The following is a 21,333-nucleotide window of genomic DNA, read 5'->3' as shown; positions in this document are numbered from 1 at the left end:
TGGCTTGGCTGAGAGAAGCATTGATGATGGAGCATAGGGGTTTAGCAAGCTCTGGGGAGAACTCCTTGAAGAGTTTCATTGGTAAGTCAATGGGGGTGGTAGAGCGTTTTAATTTCAGTTTGTCCAGGCGTTTTGCTACTTCAAATTCTTCTACTATGTCAGTGGGAAGGGGGGCTGGTAGGTAAGCAGGGAGAGTGGTTGTATCAAGCCGTGGGAGCGTCTGGCATATAGTAGCGAAATGGTTATTTGTTTGCTCAGCTGCGCCAACATTAGTGAGATGGCTAAGGAAGGGGAGGGGGTGTGTCTTATTGTTTAGTCCACAGAGTTCTTTAAGCTTACCATACCATTGACTGATGTTGGTCTGCTTCAGGTGTTGTAATTTGGTTGGGTAGTGGGACTTCTTTGCAGTACGTATTTCGCGGATGACTCGGTTGCGAAGGGACCTGTAGCGGTTGTGGTCATTGAGATGAAAGGCTCTGTCTCTCTGTTGCATAAGTCTTTTGATCCGAGGTGTGATCCAGGGCAAGTCAGCTGGGTGAGATCTGACGGACTTCTCGGGAAGAAGTGGTGGTGAGCTTCCGTGGTGGTGTTGGTATAATTTATCCATTTGGTTTCCACGTCATCCACGCTAAGTACTTCAGTCCAGGGATGGTGAACTATCCACTGCCCGAAGAGGCGCACTGCAGAGTCAGTAATCGGCCTGTAGGTCTTGATGTAGGGTCTCTGTACTTGAGTGGGAGTGGCAGCTGGGGACCAGAGCACTGATAAGTGTGTGCTACACCTGATAGGAGGCATTGGTTGAGGTGGTTGGTACTGGTCCGCTAAGTCAGTTAAGATAAGGTCAAGGGTATTTTGACCGTGTGTGGGGAAGTTCACAACTTGTGATAGTGATAGCTGGTCCTGGATATCAGTGGTGTCAATTTCATTATAATCCCCACATAATACTAACTTGGCACATGGGTACCTAACTCTGAGGTGGTCTGAGGTGGTAATGAGATGATTGATAAGAGTGTCTCTGGTGGGTGAGCGAGGCGGATGGTATGTATGTATGTATGTATGTATGTATGTATGTATGTATGTATGTATGTATGTATGTATGTATGTATGTATGTATGTATGTATGTATGTATACAACAGTCAGAGAACAGCTTAAGTGCATCATGAGTCACTGTCAGGAGTTAATTTGCTGGGTAGTCAGTTTCCATCACACATAACTCCGTGAAATTGTGTTTATTTATTTCCAAACGAAAACTAAACATTAATGACTCAGTGTTTTAAAATCACCTGATAATACCTTTGTTGTTATCACCGGTAAGAAGAAACAAATATAAATTCCTTTTTCAGTCACATCATTATATAAATCCATAATAGATCAATACAAATAATGTGGATATATATATATATATATATATATATATATATATATATATATATATATATATATATATATATATATATATATATATATATATATATATACACACACACACACACACAGTGGTCCCTCGGTTAACGAGCGCCTCGGTTAACGACCTGCCTCCCATAAGATTCTTAAATTCGGTTAACGAGCAACCCCTCGGTTAACCAGCTGTAGTATTAGTCCGCCAATACATAAATCGGCTCTAGGGCTTAAATTCCTTACTATTTTAGTATATATCAAGAAGTTTATACTATTCAATAATTTTAAAAGTTTAATATTCAATTTTTTAATCATTTTAACAATTACTGAACATAATTGAAGGTAAAGTGACTAGTTTAATGCGTGGCATCCAGCCTCTTAACACAGCAAACAGGCATTAGTCTCTCTGTTTTCAGTGGAGGTAACATCTTGCTTGAGACTCTCTTCAACTAAACGCTTTTTTTCTGTGTTTCCAAGCAAATTATTGGTCATTTTGAAATTTATTTTACATATTGACAACATATAGCGCAGTGCAGTGTTATTTTAAAGAAAATATTCTTTATTTACAACGAGTTTAACTTTGAAAAGCACGTGTTGACATTGTTTGAATCCAGCATGGGGCCTAAGAGATCAAGAAAAGCTATTTCAATCCAAACCAAGCAGGAAATCATAAAAAAACACGAACAAGGCATTAGAACAAATGCGCTATGCAAAGAATATGGCATGTCGACATCAACTGTGTCGACAATTCTTGCACAGAAAGACAAATTTAAAGAAGTGAAAGTGAGAGACAAATCTACAAGAGTGTTTAAAAGTAGATCCCTAATTGCAGAAACTGAGAGGTTACTTATCATCTGGATTAGGGAAAAACAGATGAAAGGTGATTCAGTTTCTACTGAATTCATTTGTGAAAGAGCCAGGGAGACTTACGAACATTTAAAGGCAGATCAACCTGGTTCTTCAGGCACAGAATTTGAAGATTTTCGGGCCAGCAAAGGCTGGTTCGAAAAATTTAAGAAAAGAAGTGACATTTTCAGTGTTGTTAGGCATGGTGAAGCTGCTAGTGCTGATAAAGAAGGGGCAGCAAAGTTTTTAGTGAATTTAAAAAACTGATGGAAGAAGAAAATTATCTTCCACAGCAAGTGTTCAATGTGGACGAAACTGGGCTGTTTTGGAAAAAGATGCCCAAAAGAACATTCATCACCAGAGATGAAGCCTCTTTACCTGGGCATAAACCCATGAAAGACCGTCTCACTCTATTGCTTGGTGCCAATGCTTCAGGGGATTTCCGACTGAAGCCTATGCTTGTCTACCACTCTGAAAACCCCAGGGTTTTTCAAGCAACAGAAAGTGGTAAGAGCAAAGCTTGGAGTTTATTGGAAGTCCAACCGTAAGGCATGGGTGACAAGACAGTTCTTTAATGAATGGGCTGTTGAGGTGTTTTGCCCTTCTGTCAAGAGCTACCTAACCACCAATAAACTCCCTTTAAATGCTCTTCTCCTCATGGATAATGCTCCTGGTCATGACCCTCAACTTGCCAGAACTTTGGAGTCTCAATTTAACTTTGTCAAAGTGTTGTTTTTGCCTCCCAACACTACATCAATCATACAGCCAATGGACCGGAATGTGATCAGCAACTTCAAGAAGTTGTACATGAAGAAAATGTTTAGGAGGTGTCATCAGGCAACTTCCAATGATCCTGAACTAACACTGAAACAGTTCTGGAAGACACAATTCAACATCCTGGAGGCTGTAAAATTGATTGTGTCATCATGGCAAGAAGTCTCCAATAGAACCCTCAATTCTTCATGGAAAGCACTGTGGCCATCAGTAGTCCATGATTTTGAGGGATTTCAGGATGACACAGAGTTGGACCAGGAGATTGTGTCCATTGGTCAGTCATTGGGCCTTGAAGTGGAAGAGGATGATGTCGAAGAGCTTGTGATGTCTCATGAGGAGGAACTTACTCCTGATGACTTGAAGCAACTGGATGAGATGTTAGAGGCTGACAATGGTGAGGAGGAAATTGAAAGTGATGACCATGTCAACTAGAGTTGAAAGATGTGATTTCCCACTGGGAGAAGTTCAGGGAACTGGCTTCAAGGCACCCAGATGTGGAAAAAACTGAACTAACTTTGTGTCATGTTGAGGACTCAATGGTCTCCTTCTTTAAACATAAGTTAATGGTGAGGAGGAGAGATGCCCCACAGACCACAATTGACACTTTCTTCAATAAAAGGCAGAGGGAACAAGATGCTATCCCTCAGCCTTCCACTTCAAGAAGTAGAGAGGATGATGCTAGCCCTCAGCCTTCCACTTCAAGAAGGAGAGAGGATGTTCATGGTGGAGAATCTGTCAGTCCAGAGGTTCCTGACATTTTCATGGAAGGTGACTCACCTTCCAAGAAGCAGTAAAATGCTTCTCCTCCACCTCCACTTCCTTCTCTTCTCCCTTCTCCTCCTCCCACTTCAAATTCACATCAGCATCATCATCCAGGAGCCTTCTACATACGCACCTCAAGGTAAGTGTCAATTTCTAAAATTTTTGTTGAAATTAGGCAATTTTCGGTGAGCTGGCACCAATTACCCAAAAACCCATTGAAACAATGGTTTCGGTTAACGAGATTTTCGGTTAACGAGCAACCTGCTGGAACAGATTGTGCCCGTTAACCGAGGGACCACAGTACCTCATAGGTAAAAAATAATGTAATTCAAGACATATTCAGGTCACAAGACCCACTAATCCCCCACCCAACACTGGGTGACCTGACGTTGCATCAGGTCAAGTTAGTAACGTGACCCAATAATCTCTCACCCAACCTTCATCGCAAATGTTAAGACACAATTAGACATTCACACCCGTATCATATCGAACATTTGTTTTTTTAAATATATTTATTTAACCAAAGTTTTAGATAAAGTATTCAGAATTATTTTGATAAAAAAATGGTGTGTCTAACGAAATTAGAACTGATTTTACTGACTCTGGTATCAACATTTCTTACATTGTTTTTATATAGAAGAATGGCATTCCCATCAGTATATCATATAGAAATATTTTGTTTAAGGATATCTTATTGGAAACGTTTGGTAGAGAATTTATTAAGCATCATTATGGTATCAAATTCATCTCCCTATCACAATTAGCCACGCTTGAGCGAGGAAATGGGGGAAGGGGACTGACCACGCAATCCTACCCCCCACATACACCCCTACATCACACACAAACACACCCTCTAACAACCACACACAGACCCCAACACCACTCACACACCCCTAGCAAGGGAACTGAGACACATCTGTGTGTGTGTGTGACTGCATGGTAGCGAGTTAAATATCAGCTGTTGAGGAGTACTTGGCAACACTCATTTCCAATCCATCTCTCTATTCACCCACACCTTTCTTCTTTCTCACTCCATATTTTAAAATATTATGTAGAGTAACGTTGAAGGGATACAACTTTGCTCATTTATACTTATATCTGTACTTACCACAATCTCTCTAAAAATGTTTCAGGTTTTGTGTTTATTCAAGATGTCTTCAGGTCATAGGACCCACTAATCCTCCACCCAAGGAAGGGTAACCTGACATTCCAACTGATCAGTAATATGAGACTGCTAATCCCCCATCCTACCTCCACCTGACAGTGCATCAGGTCAGATCAGTTACACAAGACCCACTAATCCCCCCACAGCTCTATGGGAGTCTTTGCTGTAACACACAGCTTCTTTCATGCCCATATAGTGATATCCCCGGGAATGAGAGATTTCCGGGTAACGAGACGACTCTCTCAAAGCCAGAAAAAATCTCTCATCCCCGGAATTTTCCGGAATTTTCCGGGTAACAAAAAAAAGTTCTCGGAAGTTCCAGAAATTGACCATTACATCATCTTTCAAACCCGGAAAAATATCCCTCATTCCCGAATTTCCCGGGTAACGGAAAAATTTTCTCGGAAGTTCCAGAAATTGAGCATTACATCATCTCTCAAACCCAGAAAAATATCCCTCATCCCCGGAATATTCTGGAATTTTCCGGGTAACGGAAAAATTTTCTCGTAATTTCCAGAAAATGTGTCTGATTTTCATCTCTCAAACCCGGGAAAAAAAAATATATCCCCGGAATTTTCCGGATATCGGGGAAAAAACTCAGAATTTTCTGGAAAATATGCCCCTCGGAAGATCGTTCCCAAAACCGGAATTTTCCGGAAAATTACAGCTTTCGGAACGATTTTCCGAGACAATTTCAATTCCGGGTATCGGAGATTTCCAGGTTTGAGGGATTCTGGCTAAGGGCGATATTAATGTATTTATTTAACCAAACTTTTAGATAAACTATTTTGGATTATTATAGTAAAGATTTCAAGTCTTTAACTTAATTAGAACTGTATTTACAGATTCCAGTATAGTTTAGACTCAAGGAAAGCATCTCCAGCTCCCAGAAACGTTCTGGAGAAGTGGGCTAGTGTGCGTCTGTGCAAGAGGTCTTGTTTAGACACTCGGAAACTTTTCCCAGTAATCGGAAAAGGTTCCGGGGATAAGGAATTTTTTCGGGTTTGAGAAAGTCGTCTTGTTACCCGGAAATCTCTCATCCCCAGAAGTCCTTTGCACCAATTGTTCCGGCTAATGGGGATATCACTGTACTTTGTACTGTACTCAGTGTTTACCACCCTATCGTTTGAGCCTGTTATTCACTCTCCATGCTTTGCTGTTATCCCTTGTTTAACAATAATTTTGCTTAAAGTTAGGTTTTTCAGGAAAACAACCTCATTGTTAAACGAGGGATACCAGTATTCAGTTTCATAAAAAAATACTGTACTTCTCAAATATTAATTTGCTGATTCTGATGTAATTAACTTACCATACAGTAGAGAACAGGTAGACTGAAATGAGACAAAACACCATGGTGAAATTTGACAGAATGGCAGGAATTGAAGAACACAATAATCTTCTTTTTTCTTAATGTCTGCAACACAGTCACGAGCATTGAAATTCTATCGCTGGTGCCCACTGACAAATAGTCTGAAAGAAATAAACAAGAAATCAATAAAAAGAATACAGGAGTGGTAAAGAATTCCTATTTTATAACAAGTATGTATTGGGTAACTTACACACTGTGCTAACAAGTTTACAGGTATAAACCCAGTGTTCCTCATAACCAGTGATGTACAGTACAGAGAACATTACAGGGGGCAGGAGGCCCTTTTTTCCTCAATGAGCCTTCTTGAGGATAAAAGGGCAACTTTTCAAGCATGTGTAATATGACACTGAAAGACAGGAAACCCTGTTCAGAGCTAAGAGGGCAGCTGGGTATGGAGAGTATGGATGAAGTTTTGCATAGAGGCAGGTTGAGATGGTTTGGGCATGTGGACAGAATGGATGAGACCAATTGTGTCATGAGGTGCATGAACCCAAATGTGGATGGGGTAAGCCAAGAATGACATAAGGAGAGATTGTAAGAAATAAGGTAAGAGTTAGGAACCTGACAAGTTAGACTGCAAAAGATTGCGCAGCATGGAGAGCTGTCATCAGGTAACCCACACAAGCAAAATGGCCAAAAAACAACGATGATGATGCTGAACTGATGTGAAAAGTGTTGTGCCATATACAGTGACCTGCTAATTTTAACGCTCGGTTAACGAAATTTCGTTAACGAACTGCCTTCCATAAGGATCTTCAATTCGGTTAACGAACAAAAATTCGGTTAACGAATTTCTTACGAACCGACCTCAACATGTTTTCGCTTGCACTGGCCGGGCAACCAGCTTTAGTATCAGTCCGCCAATACATTAATCGGTTCTAGGGCTTAAATTCCTAACTATTTTAGTAAATATCAAGAAGTTTATACTATTCAATAATTTTAAAAGTTTAATATTCAATTTTTTAGTCATTTTAACAATTATTGAACATAATTGAAGGTAAAGTGACTAGTTTAAAGCGCAGCATCCAGCCTCTTAACACAGCAAACAGGCGTTAGTCTCTCTGTTTTCACTGGAGGTAACATCTTGCTTGAGACTCTCTTCAACTAAACGCTTTTTTCTGTGTTTCCAAGCAAATTATTGGTCATTTTGAAATATATTTTACATATTGACAATATATAATGCAGTACAGTGTTGATTTAAAGAAAATAATCTTGAAATACACCAAGAGAACTAAAATTTTATGGGTGAAATGGTGCCATGGGGTGACTTCTCTTCCACCCCAATGCCTTCTCTTCTTCCTTCTCCTCCACCCCCATTGTAATTCCATCATCATCATCATCATCATCCAGGAGCCTTCTACATACACACCTCAAAGTAAGTGAACTTTTCTACCATTTTTGTTGAATTTAGGAAATTTTCGGTGAGCTGGAACCAATTACCCAAAAACCCATTGAAACAATGGTTTCGGTTAACGAACGGTTAACGAACGACCTTCTGGAACGGATTGAGTTCGTTAACCGAGGGTCACTGTACAGTGCTGTACGCGTCAACGAAAAAAGTGGAGCCGCCAGAGTCAGTGTAAACGGCTGAGAAATTTGATGCCGTCAGCATCGGCGTAAACGATTTCATAAATTGACGCCGTTAGCGTCAGCGTCAACAACTAGCGTCAACGAGTTTTCAGTGACGTACAAATGCAGCCCCGAAATGCGTATTCTCCTGTGTATGGGAGTAACATATGCAAAATCAAAAAAATATAAATTCATTTTTCATCATTTATTATGATTTACGGGTATATTATATAATTTTAATTATTCATTTGTTCCCCCGCAAGAATACTAGCATCTCAAAATGCTTGTCACTCATTCTGCTGAATGTTCTCCATGGACGTCCTTGTCCATGGAGAACATGTGCTCCACGGCAGCACTAGAGGGGATGGGGGTGTTGTATTTGATGAACAACTCCCTCATGGCCTTGTTGGGGAAAGTGTCCTTGTCGAAAATCGGGCGTCGGGCGAGGCAAAACTTTTCCTAGTCATCTTTATAACAAGATACAGTAATTGAAAATCGAACTTGGAAAATTTGAACATTTTAGAAGTTGACGAACAAATTGACGCTTGGGTGAAAAGTTAACTGCGTCACCTGCCCAAAAAATTAATGGCGTCAGCATTAACAAAAAGTTCCCGCCGTTCATTGACAGCGTTAAATTAACGGCATCAACGTACAACACTGGCCATATAGCATTGAGTCATTGGCTTCAGTGAACTTAAATAAGAATGGTGAGGTGGATGTGCAATGGTAGCAGCATGACTTTTTTTTTAAGGGGATTAGCCAACCTGGGCACAGGTCACTGACCCACATCGGGGCCGGGGGGAATAATGTAAACCCTTGATTACTCAGCAATCAATATCTCGGAATTTTATAATTCAGCATGTATATGGTCTCAGAATTTATTATAAAATAATTTGGGAAATGTCGAGTTATATAAAATTATCTGGGAAAATCTCAGCATATTTGGCCAAGTGGGTAACACTCGCCGCGCTGCATTCCACGCTTGGTTAGTCTGGTGTTTGTTATTGTTGTGGTCGGGTGTGTGCTGGCTCACTCCACCCAGTACATGGATGTGGGAAGGGAGGGTGCTGTAGTACCCCAATATTTTGGGTATAAAGTACAGCTGCTCCTTGACTTACGGCGGGGTTAGGGACCCATATCCAGGTCGTAAGTCGAATTGGTCGTAAGTCGAAAATGCTTAAATAATACATAGAAAATCTAAAATGGGTGCCTCTTTTTCTTCTCAGCACCACAAAACTCTCACTTTTAAGCTTGCCAGCCATTTTAAAGTGAATTACAAACGAAAATTTTGTCAGCACACAGCGCAATCACTAACGTTGGGACTCGAAAATACGTAATTTGACAAAATTTTGGTACGACTGAGGCGGTCGTATGTCCGGGTGGTCGTAGGTCAAGTATGTCGTAAGTCGAGGAGTAGTTGTACTATACATTGCACCACAGAGTATCTAGGGCACCAAAATTAATATTCAACACTCACTGGTAAAATCTGGTTCCTGCGGTACTAGCCCAGTAACACCCAACAGCCTCCCCCATTCATGTCAGGCCAGCCACTGTAAGCAGAACGTCTCCACTATTAAGGTAAATCCAATGACATAGACTATTTCATTTACAGTGCAATTGATTTTATCAGAATTCCAACTGTTTGAATCTTCCCGGTATCCCAACTATGTCCCCTTTGGTAAAAATTCTAATTCAGTCCAACAATACGAAAGCAACTTAAGTCATTTCTTCATATGTCTGACACCAGTAGTGACATACCCACTTTATAAACAATACTTGCTATGATAATCTATAAAACTGATACATAGCATATCATAAAATACACTAGCACATATTTTATGTAAAAAAAAGATAAAAATAAAATAAAATAAAATCTTCCACACTCAAACCATCATCTAAGCGATGCCACAGTTCAACCAGGCAGTCAACCAGCTGACTGAGACTATTGTATGTGTGTGTGTGTGTGTGCCATGACATCACATGGGAGGGAGGGAAGCGGGTGAGTCAACCACGCAGGACAGCTCACTGAGTGGCCTTAACATGCGTTCACCTTCCACACACACACACACATACTCTGTTTTCTTATTTTATAGTTTTATATTATATTTTCTTTATTTATAACCCACATTAGAACATTTAAATTTTTACTCTTTTGCTCTGTAATAGAGAAAATAGTTTTACTGTACAAGAGTGGACTATAAAATCCTGAGTGATATAAGTTACATGCTTATTTACAAATTATATGTAGAGAAAACAATTATTTTAGTTAAAATTTATTCTTTATTTTGTATAAGCGACCAAATTACAGTACAGTAGAACGTCGATATAATACAAGATACATTCCAAGAGAGGTCGCTTTAAACCAAATTCGCAGTAAATCGAAGTGTTGTTTCAATGGAATAATTTAGTTTGGTATTTGAGAGAAACACAAAATACTAAAAAGACCGAGAGTCTACCCGGATGCACCTCAGCCCATCTCCTAGAATAAACAAAACATTGTTTTTTGTAGTATTATGTTAAAACAAACACTCATAAATCAACACAGCTAAAATTATGGGACGTGAAATGGTCTGTTTACTAGCGATCAGCTGATGTGAAGATTGGGGAGAGGGGGGGGAGGCGAGGTGATATGTTTGACAGTTGATGCCAAGGTCTAGTGCTTATTTATTTATCTGTCCTTAAGAGTGCCTTTAAGGTTTTCTCTTATAAAATGTCACTGAACTGACATGTTCCAATTAATTTTATTACATAGGGATAAAAAAAATTATCTTGTGCAAAATATATGACATTTATATTCAAAATATTCGGTCTTGGAAGGATTATAGCAATGCAAATTATATTCTCCTAACTTTAGTCTGTGATATTTTATAAGATAAAAACTGCAAGCCTAAAACCACCAAACCATGACTGGGAAAATGGGGGAGGGGGAGGGAGGGGAGGGAAGTGACAGTGACATGATGTGGAAAGTGTGAGGGTGAAGGTGTGGAATATGAGGGTGTTGTGGAGTGAGAGGCTGTGGAATATGAGAGGGTGGTGTGTGGATGTGTAGAAATGAGGGTGGTGTGCAGTTGAGGGTGGAGTGTGGTGTGGGGTGTGTGGAGTATGAAATGAGGGTGGTGTGCAGTTGAGGGTGGAGTGTGGGTGTGTGCAGTGTGATGGTGGTGTGTGGGAGTGGACATGTGGAGTGTAAGAGAGAGGTGGGTGGTGTGTGTGTGTGTGTGCCAGGCCTATTGTCCCCCCCTGCACACTCACATAAGTTGTTCACCTTTATCACCTGCTCTTAACTATCACAGCTCATTCTTACTGCTGCCTCATTAAGCAACACTTGAAACAATCCCTGTTCACATTTACACCGTAACTACAGCTTAACCACACAACGGCCAGACAAGCACAGAGAGCAGCGGATCTCCGTACCTGGTCGGTCACTGCTGAGTCCTGAAATGAGAGCGACAGCTCCCTATGGTCCCGACCAACCCATACTAGGTCCATACGCGTCCAGAACAAGGACGGTCCCTGCCCGAGACACGAGAGTGGCGGCTTCCTTTACCAGGAACCGCTTGTACACGTCCAGGGCAAGGACAGTCTCAAATTTGGAAACCAGTAGCATGATAGTTATTTGAAGACCAAAATTCTGACCTTGCTCTGAAAAAGGATAAATTAAAAGCCAAAGAGCATTTAGCCATAAAATATATATTTTCTCTAACCAACAACCCATCAAAAAGGCTACTTTGGACATTTTGGACTCATCTCTTTATTCCCCCCTGGAATATCCAAATTTCCCCCAGGGGGAATTCCCCCCGGTTGGGAACTCCTGTTCTAACGCGTTCTGTACTCCAGGCGCCTTTCCATGTCTTCCTCAGTCAGGTGTGGCTTCTTTGTGGGTATATGGGCATGGCGGTCAATGCTGTGGTGTCTGTTTCTGATTGCCTGTGGTGTGCAAGCCAATCCAAGTTCTTGTTGGATGCTGGGGGGCAGTGGTAAATGGTCTGTTTTGGATGGTAGCTGCTATTGCTCTCTCCTGTGCAGGGGTTGTGCAGCGATGCCGCCCGGCTCCAAGCTGGTGCAGGATCTGTCCTGTATTATCGTGGCGCTTTATCCATAAGGCTATGGCGTGCTTGGAAACACCAAGCCGCCTAGCAATCGCACCATTGCTCAGGCCTTCTCCATGAAGTGCTATGATTGTTGTGCGTGTTCTCTCTGAGGTCTTCATAATGACTGACACAGCTATTACTGGAGTATGGCCTATTACAACTCCTGCTGTTTGCTCTGATTATCTGCCCTTTGCAGATCGAAACTGCTCCGTTTTTAACAGATTCATTACATTCTTTTAAACGAGCACACTTCCTCTGGCAAAATTCTTTGCTACACTGTGTTAAATAACACTGACAATGTTTTTGCTTTGTGAATTTTACTACCAGTTACCCTCAGTTAACCCCCTATTCATCTCATATATTGTGACATATTAAAGAGATATAGCTCGTTTCTTAACTCACATATTTCCGGTAGCTCAATTCCCTCTGCGTAATATTGTATAACTTTCCTACGTTACAAATGTTTTGTAAAAAAAATTTCTGGTTGAGGTCTTTTATTATGCCACTTCTCATCACTTTCTCAGATACAGTGGTCCCTCGGTTAACAAACACAATTCGTTCCAGAAGGTCGTTCGTTAACCAAAAATTTCATTAACCGAAACTATTGTTTCAATGGGATTTTGGGTAATTGGTTCCAGCTCACCGAAAATTACATACAAACTAAAAATAAATGCAGTAAAATACAGTGGGGTATGCTATAACGAACGTAATTGGTTCCAGAACCTCCTCATTCGTTCGTTATAGGATTAATCCGTTCCAGGCCCCCAAATACAACCACTTAACACTGAAAAAATTCTGTGGAAAATGTAAAAAATACGGTACTTTATCTTACCTTAGTGTTGTTCAGCATGCAGGACAGGAGGCAGAGGGGGAGGGGGGAGGAGGGGGGAGGAGAGAATTATTGAGAAGAGGTGGAAGGAGAGGAGTCATCCTTCCTAGCCCTCTTTGGTGACTGTCTCACAGGCACTTTGTCTGTATGTTCTTTTGTTATCTTTGTAAAGAAGGTATCCAGGGTTGGCTGCTTCAACCTTGATTTCTGGACCTTCCAAAAGTAGTTCATAACATTGTCATTGAACACACTGATGGCCTTTTGCACAGAACCAACATCAGGATGATAATCCTCAGCAAGCTTGGACAGTTTGCTCCAGCAAAAGAACGCATCCTTGAGATCTTTGGCTGGAATGATGCGGCTTTCCTCCTTGTCCTCCTCCTCCCCTGACTCCTCAGAAGTTAAGCTCCGCTTCAGTGTCTCGTTTTCCTCTTTGTGAAGCTCAAGCAGCTCCTCAGTGGACAATTCCTTACTGTGCTCTTCCACCAACTCCTCAACATCATCATCATCCACTTCCAGGCCCATGGAATTGCCCAGAGCCACAATTTCATGAACAACAGCCTCTTCTTCTAACTCTTCGAAGCCTTCAAAGTCTCTTTGAAGGACACATTCAGGCCACAATGGCCTCCAAGCAGCACAAAGACACCTCACAGTAACCTCTTTCCAGGCTGAGGTAATTAAAAATACAGCATCTGCTATATTGAAGTGACTCTTCCAAAATTCCTTCAAGCTAACATCACTGGAAGAAGTGGACGCAAAACATTTTCTAAACAGTGCCTTTGTGTACAGCTTCTTAAAGTTAGAAATTACCTGTTGATCCATGGGCTGGATGAGAGGTGTTGTGTTGGGTGGCAAGAAGTGCACAGTGATGAAGTTCAACTCCTCTGGCAATTCAACCATCAAATTAGGAGGGTGGGCTGGTGCATTGTCCATCACCAACAAAGCTTTTAGTGGAAGATTATTCTCCCTGAGGTATTCCCGAACACTGGGTCCAAACACCTCAATCACCCACTCAGAGAATAAATTCCTGGTCACCCAAGCCTTTGGGTTTGACCGCCACATAACACCAAGGCGGGTCTTCCTAGTGTTTTTTAAAGCTCTGGGGTTTTCTGCATGGTACACAAGGAGTGGCTTTATTTTGCAGTCACCAGAAGCATTAGCACAAAGAAGGAGGGTAAGCCTGTCTTTCATTGGCTTATGGCCAGGGACAGAAGTTTCCTCCTTGGTAATGTATGTACGGCGAGGCATTTTTTTCCAAAATAGTCCAGTTTCATCACAGTTGAATACTTGCTGAGAAACAAAGCCTCCCTCTTTAATAATATTCAAAAAAATGTCATGGTGTTCCTTAGCTGCTTCCTTATCGGCACTAGCAGCATCACCATGTCTCACAACACTATGTATTTTATTTCTCCTTCTGAAACCAGTAAACCACCCCTTGGTACCCATAAACACTGGCACATCACTATCACTTGCACTGGGAGTCTTGGCTTTAAGGTCCTCAAACAATTGTCTGGCCTTCTCACAAATTATAGCTTCACTAATGCTATCACCTGCCATTTCTTTCTCCTTTATCCACACTAAGAGTAAATTTTCCATCTCCTCAATCACATTACACCTTGCTTTGCTAAGTCTAGAGATTCCCTTAGCCACTTGCACTGTTTTCAACTCCTCTTTATTCTTTAAAATCGTACATATAGTCGATTTAGCCATCCCATACTCATCACTAAGTTTCGCAATGCTTCTTCCATTCTCACGTTTCTTTATAATTTCTTTCTTAGTTTCAAGGGTTATTAGCTTTCTCACTCGCTTTGGACGACTCATTGTTACAATTGTATACTTGTATAACAAAATAGTTATACAAATAACGCGAATTTCCACATCAAAAGACGAAATTTCAACAATAACAGTGGTGCACTGGCTACACAATGAGACAAAGATGGCGCCTGACGCTCTTGTTGTGGGTCGCGGTACAACAATATTCATGCGCCAGGTGAAGTAGTCCCGTATTCATCCGCGTTTGTTATAGCATACCCCACTGTATATATATACGTATATATATATATATATATATATATATATATATATATATATATATATATATATATATATATATATATATATATATATATATATATATATATATATATATATCTCGGCTTATAAGACGGAATTTGAACATTAAAAAATCTGCCCAAAGTTAGGGGGTCGTCTTAATCACCAAGTATAAAATTCTTACCTCTTAAATATTGTGGTTTAGTGTGTCAAGAGTGGTGATGGAAACATCATAAGCCACTCACAAGGTCCTACCACTAATTATTTTATACTGAAACTTACGTTTGGCAAGCTGGATTCAAATTAAGATTACCAGTATATTAAAATAATAAAAATGTATTATAAACCTGTCTAACATACCGTAAAAGAGAATTATACCCCTGTAATAAACACAGCTATCATCACACACCCCTCCCCACGCCCCCCCCATTTGCCAGTGAGGAGACAAGAAAGGGAAAGTGACCGCGAGATTGGGCTATTTTTAGCCGTGGAGGTGGTCAGTAATGCATATCGGTATATTTACTGATAATAATACTTATCTCCTATAAATAATTAATTTAAAATTTATTTTTTTACAAGGAATATTCAGTAAATGACTGCATTAATTCTTGAAACTACCGACAGTTAAATACAGACGCTTGAGTGACGTCACTAGTGTTTACACTACACCAGCTGGTAACATTTGATGCCATTACTTGAAGTGAATTGGCCTTATTTTAAGTAACTAACCATAAATAAATACAAAAAGTAAAAAAAAGATCAAAAGTGAGAAATAATATACTGTATGTATGTTGTGTTGTCAAAGTTAGAGGAACAATTCAAACTGCAATTGTGTGTAAATGAGGCAGAAAGTCAGGTCAGCGCTGAACCTGGGACTTGGTCACAATTTTCGTGATGCCATATGGCAGCAGGGTCTACCATTAGACAACACATTATGCTTCCAATATCTTCCCAGGCAGTAGTATCTACCTGTTTGGTAGCTGCCTACTACCTACACAATTTTTAGTAATATTACTTTGATACATGATAAATTAGACAAACAATGAAAATAAACATCAAATTTAATTACCAAGACACTTCCCATTGGCAGCTGTAAGAAGAGGGGGAGATGGGCTATTTTTATCCCGTCTTTGTGTCTGAAGTGGCCAGTAATACCATATATTTACTGATCATAATACTTATCTCCTATAAATAATTAATTTAAAATTTATTTTTTACATAGAATATTCAGTAAATGACTTTTAAATAAATAAACAAATAATTCGGTAAATCTATTTCAAGTAAATGGAAAATAAGCAAACAAATGTTATTTACCACCACCCTTCCCTCTGGCTCAGGGTGAGATGGAGGGGAGATAAAGAAGGCTATTTATAGCCCGTCTTTGTGTCTGAAGTGACCAGTACCCTAATGCACCATAAATAATTCATTTAACATTTATTTTTTGTACATATATTTTGTTGTATATATATATGTATATATATATATATATTGTGTATATATATATATATATATATATATATATATATATATATATATATATATATATATATATATATATATATATATATATATATATATATATATATATATATATATATGTTTGTGTAATAAATGTATGTAGTAAGTACGTGCCGTAATCTTTTTCACTCAAATCCTAATGAAACACCACAATTAGAATACGGTGGTAGCTGTTGGTAGCTGTTGTATAAACAGTGGGAACACAGTCCCACCACCGAGACGAGGGAACACTCCCACCACCGATCGTCTCGTGCGAAGCAAGCGTATAAATTAAAGAAAATACTTGCAGTGTGTTTAATATGTTACAGTATATTATAAATAAATAAATAAACAAATAAATCGGTAAATCCATTTCAAGTAAATGGAAAAATTTTACTCGACACAGACATTAGTTCCAGTTACCGGTAAATAGCAGACGCTTCAGTGACGTCACTAGTGTTTACACTACACCAGCAGGTAACATTTGATGACATTACTTGAAGTGAATTGGCCTTATTTTAAAAAACCAAGGATGGTTGGTAAAGGACTACTGAGTCAGTGGGTAAGTGCCACATTTGGGGTACTGGTCTTATACAGCGAATAGAGCTCAAAAGCTACTTTTTAAATGGAAATTTGGGGGGGCCGTCTTATGCACCCCGACGCCTTATAGGCCGAGATATACGGGCACTTTGAGGTGTGCATGTAGAAGGCTCCTGGTTGATGATGATGGGAACTAGAAGTGGGGTGGAGGAGAAGGGAGAAGAGAAGGCAGTGGGGTGGAAGAGAAGTCACCCCATGTTTCATGCCGCCATTTCACCCATAAAATTTTAAGTTCATTTGGTGTAATTCAAGATTAAATCAGCACTGCACTGCACTATGTATTGTCAATATGTAAAATATATTTCAGAATGACCAATAATTGTTCTGTAAAAACGTAAAAGTAGTTTATGTTCAAGAGAGTCTCAAGCAAGATGCTTCCTCCACTGAGCAGAGACACAAACTGACACCATTCTGGGTGAGTCAAGTGGCTGTTTGGCTCGCTAACAACTAGTTCCCTGTACTTCAATTATGTTAAATAATTGTTAAAATGACTAAAAATTTTAATATAAAACTTGGAAAATTATTGAATAGTACAACCTTCTTGATATTTACTCAAATGGTAACGAATTTAAGCCCTAAAACCGATTACTGTATTGGTGGACTAATACTTCAGCTGGTGAGCAGGCGAAAACATGTTGACACGATTTCGTAAGGATTTCGTAAACCGAATTTTTGTTTGTTAATCGAGTTGAAGATTCTTTTGGAAGGTAATTCGTTAACTGAGGCGTTCGTTAACCGAGGGATCACTGTAGTCAGTACAGCCATTCATGCAAATGACTGTCAGGTCTGCCAATACCTGTAACACACCTGACAACAATGGTAATACAAGAAATAAAATACAAATGCAGGACTGATCTAAATACCGGTACATGCATTCTCATGCCACTGTCTCTTTTTATTATATATATATATATATATATATATATATATATATATATATATATATATATATATATATATATATATATATATATATATATATATATATATATATATATATATATATATATATATATAAACTAATGGGAAAAATAACAATATAGACTGACCTCTACAACAACCTCTAATTTTCCCATTTATAACCTCCAAATGATACAAATTCTGTCTTTATTGACCTGATTGTGCTTTCCGGAAACTAGTTTTTAGGCCTTCCTCAAGTAACTTAATCACATGCTGCTTATCCTGCATCGAGTACGTGGCAAGCTTAACTCCCTTATGATAGTCCCGCTTCTCCTTTTCCTTATTTGGCCACTTAGGTGGGTCTGTCCCACTCCCACCAGCACTAGGAGGACCCCCAGTAGAGGTAAAGGCCATTATCTTGACTCGACAAGTGGTAGCACCACCCAAAAAAGCGCACAATAGCAGCCAGGAAGATGCTTCTAGGATGGCGGCGGGAGCCTGTAGCGATGGTCAGTTCTGCTATAGCAATAGTTTGACTGTTCTTTGTAAACCTTTAGATTCTAGAAATTAAGCTAATAGAAATAACAGGGCTTTTGGAGAAAATAGGGTTAGGTGCAGATTACTCCAAATCGAAAAAAAATTTCGTAGTTAGCCTAACACAAAGGATAGCACAGTCTAAATAAATGTTACATTCATATCTAATAATGAAATCATACAGTAAATGTTACACTTTACCTTGAAAAAATATGAATTTAACTTGATGGGGGAGAAGGTTAATGTTGAGGTTGAGGAGTCATGCAGACAGGATTTGACAATTGTCATCGTCATCATCAGTATCATCATCATCAGGTGCAGTTTTGGTTGCATGGGAGGGAAGAAAAAAACGTCTAATTCCAGAAGTGGATGGCTGTGGTTCAGTGTCTTCAGTCTGCTTCTTGGGGGTTGACTTAAAAAAGACGTCTAATGTTTGCTGCTTTGCCGTCTTTCTTCTTTCACAAAGAAGCTGTTCATAAGGTGCCAAAAAAGATTTAACACCACGAACTGCAATCCTGCTCCTTTCTGCATTGTAATCATTGTCTTCCAAGAGCTTCAACTGCTTATCAATTTCCTCAGGATAGAAGACAAATTAAAAATTTGGTCTAAGGTGTAGCCTTCTTCCTGAATCAATTTCTTTACAGTGGGAGGAAATGCCCGGGCACTTGCTTCGTCGGCACTTGCTGCTTCACCACATAACTTTACATTATGAAATGCATAGCGGTTCTTAAAACCAGAAAACCATCCACTACTAGCACAAAAGGCAATCACATCATCAGGATTTTCAGCTTTTTTCTTTAAGTCCTCATATATTGATAAGGCTTTCTCTTTAATGGTGAGGAAGCTGGTCCCAGATCGCTTTTTCGTTTGATCTTCTATCTAAACACTTAGAAGCCATTCCATCTCCTCAAGTTCCTTTGGCCGTGATCTCACACTTTTGCTAGCACTCAAGGTTTTTCCAGCAATACAGCTTGCTTTAATCTTTGCTGCATTGTCTCTAATGGTGCGTAAAGTAGACTCCTTTATTCCCGTTGGACGCACAATATCACATGTTCTTTCCTTATTTTCAAAACGCTTGACAACATAAAGCTTTTCTTCAAGTGTTATAGCCTTTCTTTTACGATCACCACCGGAAATGCAATCACCAGAACGCTTCCCGGAGATAATCTTATTTTCCATAGTCACAAAATTGGAGAAACAGTAATAAAAAATCACTGAGGATGCTTAAAAACTTCCCACGTGTTTCAAACTGATCGTGTGGTGTAAACAGAGCGTGCGGGTCTAAAATGCTAAGTATTTTGTTTTTCTCTCTTATTTAAAATTTTACAATTTACATATACTGTACAGGTATACTGTATACATAAATATTACATAAATTATTTCTGCAATTCTTCACAAACAAAACTCATAAATCAATTGAAAATGTGATGTCGAACGTGAACTGTAAACCCTGCATAAGACTGCGCCAAGCCACAACAACTGTTCGAGTGTAATCGGGTTAGAGCAAACGCGTTCGTGTTTTACAAATATGGTTTCTCTATTCATCAACACTCAACACACCAAGCTTGGCGTCAGTTTGTATATCTGTTGAGTGGAAGGAACATCTTGTTTGAGACTCTTCAACATAAAGTCTTTTTTTCTGTTTTTCCAGTCAAATTATTGTTTTTTTAAAATATATTTTTCATGCTGATAACCACAAGGAAAGAAGAAAACACGAAGTTCCCAAGCGCTTTCGTGTAATTCACATCTTCAGGGGTGAGTACAGACTAGAGAGAGAAATACAAACCAAGGTGTATATATACAGAGGAGGGTGAGACCAGGTCCACAATGGTCAGGTATTAGGTAATGACCCTACTAATCTTTAAATAGCACACAACGGTTGGTGGTCAGGTCAGATGGTCAGGTGACCCGGCCACCTGGTTGCAAAATCTTCAATACAAAATTGTCCAGCTTGTACATGCCGTTACTCCAACCTAAAGTGCTGAATGCAAGTCAATAAGACCAGATTCTATGATGTTCCACATCAATTGAATTACATGTAATATTGAGAGGCATTATCCTTAAATAATGCTTATATCCTAAATTTGAACAAAGAGAGATTGGATTCTCATTCGTCCTAACACTGCTTTAGAAGAGCTAGACCCAGTTAAAAGACTTACCTGTCTGGCCTATAAAATATATTACATCTTTGCAAGAAACTTATAAATGCAACCAATTGTGTTATTAGAGTTCTTGATTAACATTTGTTTAACAGTGCATGAGTTTTAAATTACATTGGGATGCCTCCAGGTTTTAGTTGTGGAAGGAAAATGAGAAATTTTAGAAATGGTATTATTAAGATATTCTGTATTCTATGGGTAATGGGGATCAGTTCTCTATAAACTTTGAAGAACAAGTTTTAGGCATTTGTCTATGAAAGATCTAGGGTATTTAAGGTTTGAGCCAATATTATATATATATTTGTATTCCTCATCAATGAATTCCGGACTGCAAATTCTCAAGGCACGTAAAAACATTGCTGAAAATACTGACTGTTTGACTTTATTATGGTGGGCAGAATAATAATGTATGTATGAACACACATTAGTTGGTTTTCTATAAATACTGAACTTAAAAGTGTTACCTATTCTGTGTATCAGACAGTCTAGGAATGGCAATTTACAGTCTTGCTCTAATTCCACAGTGAATTTGATCGAGGGGGCTAAGTTGTTAATTTGTGGCAGGAAAGCTTTTAGGTCCTCATTACATGGCCAGAGACATAATACATCATCAACATATCTAAACCAGACTGCTGAAGGTGGTAAAATATTACTTAATAGTTTCTTTTCAAAGAATGAATTTGAGTAACGGCATGTACAAACTGGACAATTTTGTAATTAAGAAGATTTGTAACCAGGTGAGAAGGCCGGGTCACCTGACCATCTGACCTGACCACCAACCGTTGTG

General features: G+C 39.3%; 1 protein-coding gene and 1 long non-coding RNA gene across 5 annotated transcripts in view; one reads left to right on the top strand and one right to left on the bottom strand.

The window, feature by feature from the left end:
* The window catches only part of LOC121872727 (ATP-dependent RNA helicase has-1-like), a 163,108-nt gene that overhangs the window by 93,370 nt on the left and 48,405 nt on the right, over positions 1 to 21,333 (top strand). The window lies entirely within an intron of this gene.
* LOC121872729 lies at positions 5,992 to 12,555 on the bottom strand. The gene is made up of 3 exons (XR_006090149.1): positions 11,299 to 12,555; positions 9,362 to 9,434; positions 5,992 to 6,416 (listed from the first exon to the last, which is right to left on the bottom strand). It is a non-coding gene; the product is annotated as an uncharacterized LOC121872729 (long non-coding RNA).

This window comes from Homarus americanus, unplaced genomic scaffold, assembly GCF_018991925.1.
Source record: "Homarus americanus isolate GMGI-L3 unplaced genomic scaffold, GMGI_Hamer_2.0 scaffold39155, whole genome shotgun sequence".
Taxonomy (NCBI): Eukaryota; Metazoa; Arthropoda; class Malacostraca; order Decapoda; family Nephropidae; genus Homarus; species Homarus americanus.
The sequence above is the reverse complement of the archived record's forward strand: the minus strand, read 5'-3'. Positions and strand labels throughout refer to the sequence as shown.